Source organism: Orcinus orca, chromosome 14, assembly GCF_937001465.1.
Source record: "Orcinus orca chromosome 14, mOrcOrc1.1, whole genome shotgun sequence".
Classification (NCBI taxonomy): domain Eukaryota; kingdom Metazoa; phylum Chordata; class Mammalia; order Artiodactyla; family Delphinidae; genus Orcinus; species Orcinus orca.
In genome coordinates this window covers 22,076,825-22,096,055 of record NC_064572.1, presented here as the reverse complement: position 1 = coordinate 22,096,055, position 19,231 = coordinate 22,076,825, and positions in this window count along the sequence as shown.

The following is a 19,231-nucleotide window of genomic DNA, read 5'->3' as shown; positions in this document are numbered from 1 at the left end:
TATGGTGTTAGGGAGTGTTCTCATTTCATTCTTTTACATGTAGGTGTCCAGTTTTCCCAGCACCACTTACTGAAGAGGCTGTTCTTTCTCCACTGTACATTCCTGTCTCCTGTATCAAAGATAAAGTGACCATATGTGCGTGGGTTTATCTCTGGGCTTTCTATCCTGTTCCATTGATGTATATTTCTGATTTTGTGCCAGTACCATACTGTCTGGATTACTGAAGCTTTGTAGTATAGTCTGAAGTTAGGGAGTCTGATTCCTCCAACTTTTTCTTTCTCAAGATTGCTTTGGCTATTTGGGGTCTTTTGTGTTTCCATACAAATTGCAAAATATTTTGTTCTAGTTCTGTGAAATATGCCATTGGTAGTATGATAGGGATTGCACTGAATCTGTAGATTGCTTTGGGTAGTATAGTCATTTTCACAATGTTGATTCTTCCTATCCAAGAACATGGTATATCTCTCCATCTGTTGGTATCATCTTTAATTTCTTTCATCAGTGTCTTATAGTTTTCTGCATACAGGTTTTTTGTCTCCTTAGGTAGGTTTATTACTAGGTATTTGATTCTTTTTGTTGCAGTGGTAAATGGGAGTGTTTCCTTAATTTCTCTTTCAGATTTTTTATCATTAGTGTATAGGAATGCAAGATATTTATGTGCATTAATTTTGTATCCTGTTACTTTACCAAATTCATTGATTAGCTCTAGTAGTTTTCTGGTGGCATCTTTAGGATTCTCTATGTATAGTATCATGTCATCTGCAAACAGTGACAGTTTTACTTCTTCTTTTCTGATTTGGATTCCTTTTATTTCTTGTTCTTTGATTGCTGTGGCTAAAACTTCCAAAACTATATTGAATAATAGTGGTGAGAATGGGCACCCTTGTCTTGTTCATGATCTTAGTGGAAATGGTTTCAGTTTTTCACCATTGAAAATGATGTTGGCTGTGGGTTTGTCATATATGGCCTTTATTATGTTGAGGTAAGTTCCCTCTATACCTAATTCCTGGTGAGTTTTTATCATAAATGGGTGTTGAATTCTGTCAAAAGCTTTTTCTGCATCTATGGAGATTATCATATAGTTTTTATCCTTCATTTTGTTAATATGTGTATCACATTGATTGACTTGCATATATTGAAGAATCCTTGCATTCCTGGTATAAACCCCACTTGATCATGGTGTATGGACCTTTTAATGTGCTGCTGGATACTGTTTGCTAGTATTTTGTTGAGGATTTTTGCATCTATGTTCATCAGTGATACTGGCCTGTAGTTTTCTTTTTCTGTAACATCTTTCCCTGGTTTTGGTATCAGGATGATGGTGGCCTCACAGAATGAGTTTGGGAGTGTTCCTCTCTCTGCTATATTTTGGAATTGTTTGAGAAGGATGGGTGTTAGCTCTTCTCTAAATGTTTGATAGAATTCACCAGTGAAGCCATCTGGTCCTGGACTTTAGTTTGTTGGAAGATTTTAAATCACAGTTTCAATTTCAGTGCTTGTGACTGGTTTGTTTATGTTTTCTGTTTCTTCCTGGTTCAGTCTTGGAAGGTTGTACTTTTCTAAGAATTTGTCCATTTCTTCCAAGTTGTCCATTTTATTGGCATATAGTTGCTGGTAGTAATCTCTCATGATCCTTTGTATTTCTGCAGTGTCAGTTGTTACTTCTTTTTCATTTCTAATTCTGTTGATTTGAATCTTCTCCCTTTTTTTCTTGATGAGTCTGGCTAATGATTTATCAATTTTGTTTGTCTTCTCAAAGAACCAGCTTTTAGTTTTATTGATCTTTGCTATCGTTTCCTTCATTTCTTTTTCATTTATTTCTGATCTGATCTTTATGATTTCTTTCCTTCTGCTAATTTTGGGGGTTTTTTTGGGTTCTTCTTTCTCTAATTGTTTTAGGTGTAAGGTTAGGTTGTTTATTAGAGAGTTTTCTTTTTTTTTTTAACATTCTTATTGGAGTATAATTGCTTAACAATGGTGTGTTAGTTTCTGCTTTATAACAAAGTGAATCAGTTATACATATACATATGTTCCCATATCTCTTCCCTCTTGCATCTCCCTCCCTCCCACCCTCCCTATCCCACCCCTCTAGGCGGTCACAAACCACCTAGCTGATCTCCCTGTGCTATGCGGCTACTTCCCACTAGCTATCTATTTTATGTTTGGTAGTGTATATATGTCCATGCCAATCTCTCACTTTGTCACAGCTTACCCTTCTCCCTCCCCATATCCTCAAGTCCATGCTCTAGTAGGTCTGTGTCTTTATTCCCGTCTTACCCCTAGGTTCTTCATGACTTTTTTTTTTCTTCTTACATTCCATATATATGTGTCAGCAAGGTTAGGTTGTTTATTAGAGATTTTTCTTGTTTCTTGAGGTAGGTTTGTATTGCTATAAACTTCCCTCTTAGAACTGCTTTTGCTGCATCCCATAGGTTTTTGGCCATCGTGTTTTCACTGTCATTTATTTCTAGATATTTTTTGATTTCCTCTTTGATTTCTTTGTGATCTCTTGGTTATTTAGTAGCGTATTGTTTAGCCTCCATGTGTCTGTATTTTTTTACAGTTTTTTTTCCTGTAATTAATATCTAGTCTCATAGCGTTGTGGTTGGAAAACATACTTGATATGATTTCAATTTTCTTAAATTTACCAAGGCTTGATTTGTGACCCAAGATATGATCTATCCTGGAGAATGTTCCATGAGCACGTGAGAAGAAAGTGTATTCTGTTGTTCTGGGATGGAATGTCCTATAAATATCAATTAAGTCCATCTTGTTTAATGTATCATTTAAAGATTGTGTTTCCTTTTTCACTTTGGTTGATCTGTCCATTGGTGAAAGTGGGGTGTTAAAGTCCCCCACTATTATTGTGTTACTGTCGATTTCCCCTTTTATGGCTGTTAGTATTTGCCTTATGTATTGAGGTGCTCCTATGTTGGGTGCATAAATATTTACAATTGTTATGTCTTCTTCTTGGATTGATCCCTTGATCATTATGTAGTGTCCTTCTTTGTCTCTTGTAATAGTCTTTATTTTAAAGTCTATTTTGTCCGATATGAGAATTATTACTCCAGCTTTCTTTTGATTTCCATTTGCATGGAATATCTTTTTCCATCCTCTCAGTTTCAGTCTGTATGTGTCCCTAAGTCTGAAGTGGGTCTCTTGTAGACAGCATATATATGGGTCTTGTTTTTGTATCCACTCAGCCGTCTATGTCTTTTCGTTGGAGCATTTAATCCATTTACATTTAAGGCAGTTATTGATATGTATGTTCCTATTACCATTTTCTTAATTGTTTTGGGTTTGTTATTGTAGGTCTTTTCCTTCTCTTGTGTTTCCTGCTTAGAGAAGTTCCTTTAGCATTTGTTGTAAAGCTGGTTTGGTGGTGCTGAATTGTCTTAGCTTTTGATTGTCTGTAAAGGTTTTAATTTCTCCGTTGAATCTGAATGAGATCCTTGCTGGGTAGAGTAATCTTGGTTGTAGGTTTTTCCCTCTCATCACTTTAAATATGTCCTGCCACTCCCTTCTGGCTTGTAGAGTTTCTGCTGAAAGATCAGCTGTTAACCTTATGGGAATTCCCTTGTATGTTTTTTGTTGCTTTTCCCTTGCTGCTTTTAATATTTTTCCTTTGTATTTAATTTTTGATAGTTTGATTAATATGTGTCTTGCCATGTTTCTCCTTGGATTTATCCTGTATGGGACTCTCTGCAGTTCCTGGACTTAATTGACTATTTCCTTTCCCATGTTAGGGAAGTTTTCAGCTATAATTTCTTCAAATATTTTTTAAGTTCTGTTCTTTTTCTCTTCTTCTTCTGGGACCCCTTTAATTCGAATGTTGGTGTGTTTAATGTTGTCCCAGAGGTCTCTGAGAGTGTCCTCAATTCTTTTCATTCTTTTTTCTTTATTCTGCTCTGCGGTAGTTATTTCCACTATCTTTATCTTCCACTATTTTATCACTTACCCGTTCTTCTGCCTCAGTTATTCTGCCATTGATTCCTTCTAAAGAATTTTAAATTTCATTTATTGTGTTTACCATCATTGTTTGTTTGCTCTTTAGTTCTTCTAGGTCCTTGTTAAACATTTCTTGTACTTTCTCCATTCTATTTCCAAGATTTTGGATCACCTTTACTATCATTACTCTGAATTCTTTTTCAGGTAGACTGCCTACTTCCTCTTCATTTGTTTGGTCTGGTGGGCTTTTACCTTGCTCCTCATCTGCTGTGTGTTTCTCTGTCTTCTCATTTTGCTTAACTTACTGTGTTTGGGGTCTGCTTTTTGCAGGCTGCAGGTTCGTAGTTCCCGCTGTTTTTGGTGTCTGCCCCCAGTGGGTAAGGCTGGTTCAGTGGGTTGTGTAGGCTTCCTGGTGGAGGGGACTGGTGCCTGTATTCTGGTGGATGAGGCTGGATCTTGTCTTTCTGGGGACAGGACCACGTCCAGTGTGTGTTCTGGGGTGTCTGTGAACTTAGTATGATTTTAGGCAGCCTCTCTGCTAATAGGTGGGGTTGTGTTCCTGTCCTGCTAGTTATTTGGCATGGGGTGTCCAGAACTGGAGCTTGCTGGTTGTTGAGTGGAGCTGGGTTTTAGCGCTGAGATAGAGACCTCTGGGAGAGCTCTCGCCAATTGATATTAAGTGGGGCCATGAGGACTCTGGTTGTCCGGTGTCCTGAACTCAGCTCTCCCACCTCAGAGGCTCAGGCCTGACATCTGGCTGGAGCACCAAGGCCCTGTCAGCCACATGGCTCAGAAGAAATGGGAGAACAAAATGAAAGAAAGAAAAATATAATAAAGTTATTAAAATAAAAAAATTTAAAAATATTATTTAAATAATTTTTTTAAGTATTAAAAAGAAGAAGAGAGCAACCAAACCAATTTTAAAAATCCACCAATGATAACAAACGTTAAAAACTAAACTAAGATAACAATATAAATCAGAAACTAGTCAGTCACATACAGCACACCCCAAGTCTACAGTTGCTCCCAAAGTCCACTACCTCATTTTGGGATGGTTTGTTGTCTATTCAGGTAGTCCACAGATGCAGGGTACATCAAGTTGATTGTGGAGATTTAATCCGCTGCTCCTGAGGCCGATGGAAGAAATTTCCCTTTCTCTTCTTTGTTCACACAGCTCCTGGGGTTCAGCTTTGGATTTAGCCCCGCATTTGCATGCAGGTCGCCCTCTGGCGTCTGTTCTTTGCCCAGAGAGGAGGGGGTTAAAGGAGCAGCTGATTAGGGGCCTCTGGCTCACTCAGGCTGGAGGGAGGGAAGGGTACGGAATGCGGGGCGAGCCTGCGGCGGCAGAGGCTGGCATGATGTTGCAACACCCTGAGGCATGCTGTGTGTTCTCCTGGGGAAGTTGTCCCTGGATCTCGGGAACCTGGCAGTGGCGGGCTGCACAGGTTCCCGGGACGGGAGGTGTGGAGAGTGACCTGTGCTTGCACACAGGTTTCCTGGTGGCTGCAGCAGCAGCCTTAGCATTTCATGCCCACCTCTGGGGTCCGTGCTGATAGCCGCGGCTCGTGCCCGTCTCTGGAGGTCGTTTAGGCAGTGCTCTGAATCCCCTCTCCTCGTGCACCCAATGGTCTCTTGCCTCTTCGGCAGTTCCAGATTTTTCCCAGACTCCCTCCCGGCTAGCTGTGGGACACTAGCCCCCTTCAGGCTGTGTTCACGCAGCTAACCCCAGTCCTCTCCCTGGGATCTGACCTCCGAAGCCTGAACCTCAGCTCCCAGCCCCCACCCACTCTGGCGGGTGAGCAGACAAGCCTCTCGGGCTGGTGAGTGCTGGTTGGCACCGATCCTCTGTGCAGGAATCTCTCTGCTTTGCCCTCCGCACCCCTGTTGCCGCGCTCTCCTCCATGGCTCTGAAGCTCCCCGCCCCCCAACCCCCAACTCTGCCAGTGAAGGGGTTTCCTAGTGCGTAGAAACTTTTCCTCCTTCACAGCTCCCTCCCAGAGGGGCAGGTCCCGTCCCTATTCTTTTGTCTCTGTTTATTCTGTTTTCTTTTGCCCTACCCAGGTACATGGGGGAGTTTCTTGACTTTTGGGAAGTCTGAGGTCTTCTGCCAGTGTTCAGTAGGTGTTCTGCAGGAGTTGTTCCACATGTAGATGTATTTTTGATGTATTTGTGGGGAGGAAGGTGATCTCCACGTCTTACTCCTCCACCATGTTGAAGGTCCTCCCCTTTGGGAAGCTTCTTCCTTTTTTCCACTGCCCACTCACTTTGTCCCTCTTGGCTTCCGAGATCACCACCCAGAAACATGGTGTAAATAGACTTTTATTTACAAATGTGTGATCACTCTATTCACTAGCTAAATAGTATGCATTTTACAATAAAAGCTACATTTTACTTTAAAGATATTAAATATGAAATCAAACCCACAATATACTTAATAAGCAACTACTGTGTGCCAGGCAGTGCTCTGAACAACAGACCTACAGCAGTGAATAAAACAGAGTAACAACCACAACAAAAACCAACATCAACAACCAATAAACAAAATAAACCCAAGAATATTTGCAAAATAGAACTTTTCTTTAGGCCAAATTCAGTGATCCTATCATTCTTCCTAATTTGCTGAGCATTGTTTTTCTTTGTGTGTTTGTCATAGCTTACAAACTCCTTCCTGATATTAGATATGCATAGATTACTATGCACAAGTGCGTCCAACACTCTGTGGACTACTTTTTTCTTCCAGCCTTGGATGAACCATTAAGTAGAATTCATAACTTTTAGATCTCATAACTTTTATCATCAATCTCAGAGAATAAATCTTCTAATAATATTAAGCCATAAGAACAGGCTCATTTCAGTAATCGATTTGTCTAGCCAGGGTAATAATCAACACCTAGAGCCTCAATCTAGTTGCTAGATAACCTAGTTAAGTGCTCTCTCTTCCCTGCAGTATGGGCCTCCTTTAGGTTGGCAAGCCTGCAGGTGGAGAGGTGGAATGTGGCTGGATTCTTCCACTTGGCTCTACCTTGTTCTTCTCCTCCTGCTCTCCCTCTCACATGATTATTTCTGGCTACTCCAGGGTTGAACAGGGAGCAGGAAGAGAGGTGAGGCTCATGAAACATATCTAATACCTGGCATACACATAATTCAGTGATGGTGCCTGCTGGGTATGTAATGTAGAATATTTTTCCCTCTCACTTGATGCTTTCATGGGTTCCTCTCAAGATATCCATGCTGAGAATCCCTGTGCACAGTTTCCATGGCATGAGAAAGTCCACTTTTCCAGCTGGTCCCTCAGAATTCCTTCCCCAGCCCCTGGACTTCCCATGGTCCACCCCCTCACTTGGTCACTTCATTACCTGAGGAAGTTCTCTTGGGCAGGATCCAACCCAGCCACAGGGATGGATCTCTCCCATCTGATCCACAAGAAACATTCATACATTTTTGCTCTGCCATTGGTAGAGGTGTCATCAACAAAGTCCATTAACAATTCCCAGGAAATAAAAAGAGAATCTGGGTAACAAAATTAAGTCTAACTTTTTTTTTTTTTTTGCTTAGTTTAGTTTCACTTGCTCATAGGGTACCACATGCAGAGGCCTTGGACACTGCACTTCAGACCAGAGTTCCTAGTCTAAAATGGCTGCACCTGACACTTCAACTCCACTGACCGTGTGCAGAAACCCTGCGCATGACACTGCAATTAAAGATGGCAATGGTGTGCCATGTGCAGAGATGGTGCACCTGGGACTTCCACCTGGAGCGCTGTGAGCTCCAGTTGCACACCACCCGCAAGAACTCCACCCCGCTTCCCTGCCAACAAGAACCCTAAAACGAAGCCCCATCGGTGGCCTGTCAGGGAGAGTGTGTTCTCTAGAGAGTGAGCTCATACTTCTGCATTCTTTGATCAAAGAATAAAGCTTTCCTTTGCTTCTGAACCAAATTCAGTCCCGAATGACAACTGGCAGGAGGACCTTTGTTGGGGGCCTGACTCGGGAGGGTCAGTAATAAAATTTTGGTGACCTTTTTGCCTGCACCTATCTACTAGGCTCTGGGCTCTGCCCAGCTCAAGCCAGAGGGCAGCAGAGGCTTTGGGAGGTTTGCATGAGGATGACTGACTCTGGTCTTTGAGTATACTCTGATGATAGAAGGGCAGCAGGCTTCGGCCAAATTCATAACATCTCTGCCCAGGAACCTGATACCTGGGTGTGGTGCACACACAGTGTAGCCCCCAAGTAATCTGGAATGTGCCCCCTTGAGCAGATCATACTGTGGCTAAAGACTGAAGCTTTGGGGACTAAAGACTGAAGCTCACTCATGTATGCCCCCTGCCTTTGGCTGTCCTTCCCACAGTACCAGATGCCCAAGGGATGGTGGGGACCTGTGGATGAGAAGAAGCCGGAGCAGTTGTGCCCACTGTCTTGCCAGTAGGGCTGTCTGCCTGACCCCTTTCCAAGGCAGTATCAGTCTCACCAGGACTTCTGCCCTCCTTGCCAACCTCCAGGGGTCAACAGTTGCATCCTCCATGGTCACGTTCAGTTTGGTAAAGGAAAGTGGCCAGCCTCATGAGCCAAGAGGCAAGACTGGGAAAAGGCACCTGAGATGCCCAAGTGTGAAAGGATCCCAAGGTAGGTATGTGACTGGTGACTTGACCTCTTCTGGTCAGAACTAATTTCTCTGAAGTGGGCTGGGGAGCCCTTTGAGCCCCTCACGTGACCAGGAGCCCCATTATCGGGAAGCCCTGAGCTGCTGTCAAGAACAGGAAACACCCACTGACCTACCTCTCTTCTGATCTCTTTTCTAATACTATCACTCTGGCCCATCCTTCTAATCTTCCAAGCTCCTTCCCCACTCTGCTCGTGAGGCAAAACATGGGTGATTTTTCATCACTGAGATTCCATGGGCTGTCCTTCCAGTATCAGCATAGAATACCAGCTGTCCCCAGCGATCTGGTGAGTACCCATTGGGAATCCCTTGTGCTTTTAGGTCTCACCCAGTGGGAAGTCTGAGAACTCCTCCTTTTCAAGCAAAAGGAGGAAAAAAAAGACCACCACCACCACCACCACCACCACCCCGCCCAGACAGCTGTGCCACTGCCTAACGGACCAAGTTGGTCAGGAACTAATATGGCTAAGCTGCTCTGGCCTGGAGGCGGTCTCATCTCACCATCTGTGGGATGTTCTGACTGAGGAGGGGCTGTCTCAAGCACGGGCTATTACGAATTCAAGGGGGACCCCCAGTTATATCAGAGTCCACGCCATCTGGACGCCTCCTATTATGGTCTTTTAAGGAATCCATTAAGTTTGATGCTGGTTCAAAAGTTCCTGACCTGCAATTTTAATTGGGTCAAATCTTGTAGCATTTGCATGCCAACACATCACTCCAACTGGCACCCTTGGTAGTTGGAAACAAATCCCAGACAGAACATCTATAGCATGGGGAACCAAACATCCACCATACTGAAGGATATCCCATTAGGGTGCATCATGCAGAAGCATTTAATCTTCCTATGCAATATAGTCTGGCCCCAATACTGGCTGGGAGATGGGGAAAGTTGTCCCATCAATGGGTCACAAACTAGAGTGACCTACCTAGACTTCATTATCATGGAAAGTCAGAGAAGCCTACCCCATGAAAGGAAAGAAGCCATTTGCAGCCTCATCGCTCCTAAAACTAGAAGACAATTTAGGGGTTTCCTGGGGATGGCCAGGTTTTGCCACATCTGGATCCCTAACTATGATCTAATAGCTAGGCCTTCATATGAACTATTGAAAAGAAAGGATGATGATCCTTCTGAACGGAATTCAGAAAGCAGAGGGGTCTTTCAAGGATTGACAAAGCAATTACCTCAGGCCCCTGCCCCGGCCCTCCCTGATTTAGCTAAACCCTTTGACCTTTACATTCATGAGAGAAAGGGAATTGCCCTTAGTGTATTAGCTCAAAAACCGGGGACCCCTTACTTGGGTGGGTGCTTATTTCTCTAAACAATTTGATCAAACTGCTAAGGGATAGCCTCCTTGCCTACGGGCATTGCAGCTGCTGCAACTCTGCTAAAGGTTAACATTTGGTCAGCCAATCCCTTATGGACTCCATGCTGGGTTCAGGCTTTAGCAAGTTCTAAGGAAACAGAAACGCTATCCCCCAGAAGGTTGATTCAAGTTCAGGCTATGCTTTTAGACAACCCAGTGGCTACCATAAAAACCTGTCACAAGCTAAATCCTGCCACCCTGCTACCCACAGAAACAGGCCCCTGGAGCATGACTGTATAGAAACCATAGACATGATCCATTCCAGTCACCCCAACCTAAGAAGTGAGCCTCTCCCAATCACCAAAGAGGAATGGTTCAGATGGGAGCAATTTTAGGTGAGTGAAAAAGCCTGGTGGGATATGCAGGAACCTCCCAGACTCAAGTCATAGAAGCAAGACGCCTACCCCCAGGGACTTCTGCCCAAAAGCTGGAGCTGATAGCGCTCACCTGAGCCTTAGAGCTTGAGCCAGGGAAGATCTTAAATGTTGTGCTTACTGTGGAGAATAAACAGGTAAAACATGGCTTAAGCATACTGAAGCTCTTAGAAGCAGCAAAGCTTCTAAAACAGGTGGCAGTGATTCATTGTAGGGGCTCACCGAAAGGGGGATGCAGAGATGATAAAGAGAAACAACAAAGTGGACACAACTGCCAAAAGGGTGGCCCTAGAACCAGTAACTTGGCAACTATCCCTCATATCTTGAAGGCCAGATCCATTCAATTATTCCTCAATCTACACAAAGGAAGAATTAGACAAAACCTGAAAATGGGGCTTCAGGAGAGATCTAGGAGGCCATGGGTGGCTAGTTAATGAACATGGACAATACTTCTTTTCCCCACCTGCAGCTTGTCAAGCCATCAGGGAGGCTCATCAAGGAACTCATTACAAGCGGGAAGCCCTATATAATTGGTTAGTTGAGGTCATGGTAACTCCTGGCATGAAAAGTAACAACCCCAACATGAGAGGCCCCCAGATAAGGCCTATTCACACCAGAGGGACATATCCTGAGAGGACTGGCAGATTGATTTCACTGTCACACCAAGAGCATTGGGCAACTTCAGGTATCTGTTGGTGCTAGCAGTCACATTTTCTGGGTAGACAGCAGCATTCCCCACTAGAACTGAAACAGCAGCTAAGTGGCTAAAGCATTACTAAAAGAAATAATCCCCATGTTTGGGTTCCCTGGATCTCTAGAAAGAGATAATAGTCCAGCATTTGTGTCTCAAATGACTAAGGGGATAATGAGTGCCCTGGATATAAAATGGACTTTGCATTCAGCCTGGAGACCCCAATCATCAGAGAAAGTAGAGAGATCCAGTCAGATCTTGAAATAGGCCTTACCCAAGTTACGTCAGGAAACTCAAGAATATTGGATTAAGTTGCTTCTGATTACCCAGCTCCACATGCAGTTAGCTCGAAGGGGTAAGTTAAAATTGAGTGCATTCCAGAAATCTCTGGCATTCCTATACACCAACAATGAAAAATCAGAGAGAGAAATTAGGGAAACACTCCCATGTACCACTGCAACAAAAAGAATAAAATACCTAGGAATAAACCTGCCTAAGGAGGCGAAAGACCTGTACTCAGAAAACTATAAAACACTGATGAAAGAAATCAAAGATGTCATAAACAGATAGAGAGATATACCATGTTCTTGGATTGGAAGAAACAATATTGTGAAAATGACTATACTACCCAAAGCAATCTACAGATTCAATGCAATCCCTGTCAAACTACCAATGGCATTCTTCACAGAATTAGAACAAAAAATCTTACAATTCGTATGGAAACACAGAAGACCCGGAATAGCCAAAGCAATCTTGAGAAAGAAAACCGGAGTTGGAGGAATCAGGCTCCCCAACTTCAAACTATACCACAAAGCTACAGTAATCAAGACAGCATGGTATTGGCGCAAATACAGAACTATAGATCAATGGTACAGGATAGAATGCCCAGAGATAAATCCATGCACATATGGGCACCTAATTTATGACAAAGGAGGCAAGAACATACAATGGAGAAAAGACAGCCTCTTTTTTTTTTTTTTTTTGCGGTACGCAGGGCTCTCACTGTTGTGGCCTCTCCCGTTGTGGAGCACAGGCTCCGGACGCGCAGGCTCAGCGGCCATGGCTCACTGGCCCAGCCACTCCGCAGCATGTGGGATCCTCCCGGACTGGGGCACGAACCCATATCCCCTGCATTGGCAGGTGGACTCTCAACCATTGCGCCACCAGGGAAGTCCTGAAAAGACAGCCTCTTCAATAAGTGGTGCTGGGAAAACTGGACAGCTACATGTAAAAGAAATTGGAACACTACCTAATACCATACACCAAAATAAACTCCAAATGGATTAAAGACTTAAATGTAAGACCAGACACTATAAAACTTTTAGAGGAAAACAGGAAAAACACTCTGACATAAACCACAGGAAGATCTTTTTTGACCCACCTCCTACAGTAACAGAAATAAAAACAAAAATAAACAAATGGGACTTAATTAAACTTAAAAGCTTTTGCACAGCAAAGGAAACCATAAACAAGACAAAAAGACAACCCTCAGAATGGGAGAAAATATTTGCAAATGAAACAACAAAGGATTAATCTCCAAAATATACAAACAGCTCATGCAGCTCAATATCAAAAAAACAAACAATCCAGTTAAAAAATGGGTGGAAGACCTAAACAGGTATTTCACCAAGGAAGACATACAGATGGCCAAGAGGCACATGAAAAGATGCTCAACATCACTAATCAATAGAGAAATACAAATCCAAACTACAATGACATATCACCTCACACCAGTCAGAATGGCCATTGTCAGAAAAGCTAGAAACAACAAATGCTGGGAAGGGTGTGGTGAAAAGGGAACCCTCCCCCACTGTTGGTGGGAATGTAAATTGATACAACCACTATGGAAAACAGTATGGAGGTTCCTTAAAAAACTAAAAATAGAAATATCATGTGACCCAGCAATCCCACTACTGGGCATATACCCTGAGAAAACCATAATTCAAAAAGAGACATGCACCACAGTGTTCACTGCAACACTATTTACAATAGCCAGGACATGGAAGCAACCTAAATGTCCATCGACAGATGAATGGATAAAGAAGATGTAGCACACATATACAATGGAATATTACTCAGCCATAAAAAGAAACGAAACCGAGTTATTTATAGTGAGGTGGATGGACCTAGAGTCTGTCATACAGAGTGAAGTAAATCAGAAAGAGAAAAACAAATACCATATGCTAATGCACATATGTGGAATCTAAAAAAAAAAAAATGGTACTGATGAACGTAGTTGAAAGGTAGGAATAAAGAGGTAGACATAGAGAATGGACTTGATGACACGGGATGGGAGGGTGAAGCTGGGGCGAAGTGCAAGTAGCATCAACATTATGTACACTACCAAATGTAAAATACTTGGCTGGTGGGAAGCAGCAGCATAGCACAGGGAGATAGGCTCGGTGCTTTGTGATGACTTAGAGAGGTGGGATAGGGAGGGTGGGAGGGAGGCTCAGGAGGGAGGGGATATGGGGACATGTGTATGCATATGGCTGATTCACTTTGTTGTGCAACAGAAACTAACATGGTATTGTGAAGCAATTATACTCCAATAAAGATCTATTAAAAAAAATTAAGTGCATTCAAACTCATGTATGGTAGACCCATTCCCCAAGCCCAAGAGAAGGGACACCTTAACCCCCTTGAAACGTAACAACTCAGTATGCCCTCCAGGTAGAAGAAACCATGAAAGCTCTCACGGAATATGGTAACTGGGTTAGAGCAGCCCTAACTTGGCCTTACATCCCTTCCAGCCAAGAGACCGGCTGAAGTTAAAAACGTGGAAAACCAGTGGCCTGCAAGACCAGCTCACCCTTTTTTTTTTTTTTTTTTTTTTTTTTTTGCGGTACGCGGGCCTCTCACTGCCGTGGCCTCTCCCGTTGTGGAGCACAGGCTCCGGACGCGCAGGCCCAGTGGCCATGGCTCACGGGCTCAGCCGCTCCGCGGCATGTGGGATCTTCCCGGACCGGGTCATGAACCCGCGTCCCCTGCATCGGCAGGCGGACTCTCAACCACTGCGCCACCAGGGAAGCCCCCGGCTCACTCTTGAGTGGCGCAGACTCCACTTGGCGATCCTAACCACCCACTTTGCCCCGAAACTGCAGGGGGTCACTCCGTGGGTGTTTCACACTCCAGTGAAGAGCATCCCAACCTTCAGAGAGACAACCTGGGGCAATGGATCCCCTTGACTACTCTCTCTGACCTGAAGCTTCTCTTCCCAAAATCAACAGAACTGTGACCAGGGAGATTCAGGCCATGGCAGTGAGCCTCCACCTCAGGGCACAGTTTCACCTACAGACAAAAGACCTAGAAACCTAAATTTTTAGGAAAAACTTGACACGTGAGCATTATTCTCTTGCGAATATTTGGTCCATGAATCTTAAATTGTCTGGTGTCCTTGTCTGCAAAAGGTTAGAGAAATGGTGGTCACTTGCAATACTGTCAGGGCTGAGACCTGATGATAATCAAACACATCTAAAGGCAGCTGGGACAAGTTCCAATCCTCTACCTGCGGCTATGATGATGCCCCAAATCAGCAGAAAGCAGTTACAAAAGACGGACCTGCGCCCCTCAGCGCCCCTCAAGGATGAAGAGCAGGACACGAGACAAAGGAGGGATTAGTCACTGGCAAAGTTCATTAATAATTCCCGGGGAATAAAAATAGAATCTGGGTAATAAAATTAAGTCTAACCTTTTTTCGCTTTTCCTTTGTGCTTTGTGTAGTTTCACTTGCTCGTTGAGTGCGTTGTGCAGAGGCCTTGCCCTGGGCGCTGCAGACCAGAGCTCCCAGTGCGAAAAGGCTACGCCACACCTCAGCTCCCTGGGCGCGTGGAGACCTGCTGCTCCGGGCACCCAGTTCAAGATGGCGGCGGCGGCAGGGCCACGTGCAGAGACGCTTCGCGGCACCGAGATCTGGAGCGTGAGCAGCACAGCTGTGCGCGACCTGCGAGAACTCCGCCCCCTGCTGCTGCCGAGAACCCTATGAAGTGGCTGTGTCCACAGCCTGTGGGGACAGCCTATTCTCTAGAGCAGGAGCTCCCACCTCTCCATTCTTTGATCAAAAAATAAAGCTTTCCTTTGCTTCTGAACCAAACTCAGTCTCGTTCTATTGGCTGTAACAACACGGGCCAGAAGGACCCTTGCTGGGGACCAACTCGGGAGGGCCGGTAACAGGGGTACAGTTTTCTTTCAATGCGACCACACAGTCCTTTGCGTCCACATCTCCAGAGACACACTGGGCTTTTTCAGTGGTATAGAAACTCCCTTTCTCACTTGGCTTAACTGAGGCATCCCTTCCCTCATTGAGAGAGGGACAGAACACCAAAATCTCTCCAAATAAATCCTGTTTCTTCCTTTACAACTTCAGTCCTTTTATATCCTTAGGTGGGGTGATGGGTTAGGGGTCCACAAACTGTTTTTACTTACTGCTTTGGTAAATCCTTCCTGGATGGTCTAGCTTTAACTAGAAGTGCCATGAGCTTTAGCTCTTATTGGCCATTGGGCCTTATCCAAAATTGAGGCAGAAATTGCGCCATATTAACATCCTATTGCATTGACTACACAGTGTTTGCATCCTGGCACAGTGAGAAGGAAAATACTGCAATTTATAAAAACTAACTGCATCTGCTACTTCTTTTTATCTTACCAGGGGAATGTCATAGATCATCTCAGGGAAGATGGATTTTTTTTACTTATTTAGGAAAATAATCTGAAGGATATCTTTCATTTGAAAAGGTGATTCTGGCAGTTCAGTAAGAAGGTGAAACAAAGAGAGTGCTGATGTGTTGTGCTCAGTAGGTGAGAGGGATCCTTGAGTTTCCCAGGAAAGATGGGCAAAAGGGGCCTGGAAAAGGATCTCAGTGGGGAGCTGTAGTCTGGTAAGAGAGAGGGCCTAGTAGCCTATTGGGAGGTCATGGCCTAAGGAGAAAGGATGATTAATGACAGGGATGGTCAAGGAAATTTTAAAACAAGGATGCCTAACATTAACTGTTGAAGTGTTTTGCCCCAAGCCTTTATTAAGAGTAAGCTATAGATAGTAAGCTTGTGTTAGAGGTGTCTTTGGGAAGTTAAAGCAAAAAAGGTCTTGCGCAATGTTTGGGATGATGTTAAACACAGGAAACAAACAGACCAAGTGGGAGCAGGAAATTAGAATGAGAGTTGACCATGAGAGGTGAGTCTTGCGAAAGACACTAGTCTTTCCATCGTGTTGGACTGAAGGGTTGGGGCACTTAAATTTTTTTCATTAAAGAATTGCAAAAAAATCTTAAACTGTTTTCAGTAATTATTGTACAATATCTGTGATAGTGTGGATATTGTGACTCTGAATCTGCTCTTATTCTGAATTTGTATACTGTGGGATAAATGGGACATGGGTATTACAGGATAATGTATGAACTCATTTGAAATTTATCTTTAAAAGTATTGGGGCTTCCCTGGTGGCGCAGTGGTTGAGAGTCCACCTGCCGATGCAGGGGACACAGGTTCGTGCCCCAGTCTGGGAGGATCCCACGTGCCGCGGTATGGCTGGGCCCGTGAGCCATGGCCGCTGAGCCTGCACGTCCGGAGCCTGTGCTCCGCAATGGGAGAGGCCACAACAGTGAGAGGCTTGCGTACTGCAAAAAAAAAAAAAAAAAGTATTGCCGGCTCTGTCCACTGAAAAGTTATAAACCGTGACTAGGCCAATAGCAATGAGCACCCCTAGTACCCAGACTGTGATCTCTAAATACATTTTGCATTAAGGGGAGATAAGGGTCTTTGAAGAAATGGCTCGTTCCAGGTCTAGGGCAGGAACTGTAGACCCCAGAACAGACAGCCAAGAGGGATTCAAAGACTACTAGGATTCTATCCAGAGGACTCAGGAGTCAGACTGAATAGGCTCCTACTGGTTAAAAAAAAAGAAAGAGACTGAATATTCCTAAGATTCATAACTGCTGCAGTAGAATAATATTCATCAAATCAAAACATATGTATATCCATGAAGTCATCATGATACAAAATTTTAAAAAAACTAAAAAATAAAAGAAAGTTTGAAACACACTCAGAAACAGCAATAAGATCTTGGTTACCCATCACTCAGTTTCAAAAACCATTGAGCCATTAAAAAAATATCTAAGGAAAAATTGAGTTCATAAGGATAAAGGACGGGGAGCAAAAACAGGGAAGGCTCTTCTGGGTTGCAGTTGCAAAATAGGAGATTGGGAGGCTATCATGAGGTTCTAGGAGTAGTGGTGGAGTCAGCTCCTTCACATCTCAGTAACTTTCATACGGGACATCTACTACCTCTAGAAGACTTTTCCCAAGAAGTAATTCCAATGTCCCTTAATCTCACCCAGTACTAACACTTCACTTGAGAAAGATGTGTTTTTGTTCATTTTGTCAGATGCATTTGAGTTATCAGTGTATGTACGCATTATCAGTGTTATGTGTTATCAGTGTATGCATTTGGTAAGGCATTGCATAGAATACACAGTAGTTTTTGTTTGTTTGTTTTTGTTTTTGCCCGAGGCGAGCAACTTGTGGGATCTTTGTTCCCCGACCAGGGTCTGAACCCAAGCCATGGCCATGAAAGTGCTGAGTCCTAACCACTGCATCACCAGGGAATTCCCTGAGTACACAGTAGTTTTTAAAAGTTGTTCAATTTTCTCCAGATCCCTGGAAAGTCACTTTATCAGTTAGGATTTTTTTTCAGTATCCTAAAACTGGTTTAAACAAACAAACAAACAAATACATTGGTTATCTTGCATTTCAAGAAGTCCAGAGGCAGAGTAGCTCCAGGCCTAATTCAGTGGTTCTGAACGTCATCAAAGACCCAGGCTCTTTCAGTCTTTTTTTTTTTTTTTGCGGTACGCGGGCCTCTCACGGCTGCGGCCTCTCCCGTTGTGGAGCACAGGCTCGGGACGTGCAGGCTCAGTGGCCATGGCTCATGGGCCCAGCCACTCCGCGGCATGTGGGATCCTCCCAGACCGGGGCACGAACCTGTGTCCCCTGCATCGGCAGGTGGACTCCCAACCACTGCGCCACCAGGGAAGCCCTCTTTCAGTCTTTTCATTGTGCCAATGTCAGTGTTTTGACTTCCCTTATCTTTGCCCCTCATGTTTACAAGATGGCTCTAGCAGATCCAGGCATCACATCCTCACATGGCAATATCCACAGGAAGAGAGAGGAAGAATTTTTCCTTTCTTGTGTCTTATTAGAGAAGACAACCATCCACAGACATCCCCAACAAATTTACTACCAGAGCCCGCTGGCCAAGATGGAGTCACATTTTTTTGTCCTAGCTACAAGGAAGGCTGGGAAAGTATCCAGTGTTTTAAAATTTATTTTAGAAAGTGGGCACTGCCTAAGGAAGATGTAGGTTGGTAATGGCTATAGTAGGCAACCATCAGTGTCTGTTACCATCATTTAAAAAGAAAATGATTAAATAAGGGTATTTATTTCTATTGCATGCTAATGTACTGAGCACCTGTGGTGTTCAAAGCAATGATGCCAACATGGTGCCCTTAAAGCTACTGTCCAAGAACAGCAAGTCCCCAAGTAATGCACGGTAGAGTGTTTATGATTATACCAGAGAAGGTCACGTTGTGGAGAAAAGAACCCAGGATCGGAAGTCAGAAGACTGACACTGTAGACCTGGTTTTTCCCTTGTCCAGCCTGACACCTGTGCAAGGAATTCAATCTTTAAAAGTCTTGAATCTGTAAATTATCTGTCGAATAGAGGTGTTTTTCTTGCCTTGAAGTGATTTCTCTTTATTCCAATAAGACTTCAATTTTCTTTGATTGCTTGCTATCTTGGTGGGTCTGTTGCCTGCCCTACTCCAGGCAAAGGGAAGGCAAAGGATCGCAGTTTGGCCAACTAAAATCTTCTCTTGAGTCTGAATGTGTTTTTACCTACTGGCCTCTTTCTCTGCTCTACTTTAGAGAAAAAGTCCTCAGGTGGTTGTTTCCTTCTTCTTTCCCATTCTCTCTTGAACCCTCTCCCATTGGTTTTTTGCTCCCACCGTATGATCCAAATAGCTCTTCACTGTCACCCATATCAACATGCTGCTAAATTCAATAGTTAATTTTATCTTATTGACCTATAGCTTTCATCTGGCACAGAGGATCTGTCTCTCCTTGTAACATTTTCTTCACTTGGCTTTCAGGATACAGTTGTATTCTGGTTTACTTCCTATCTTGGGTTGGACCCCTCCCCTAGG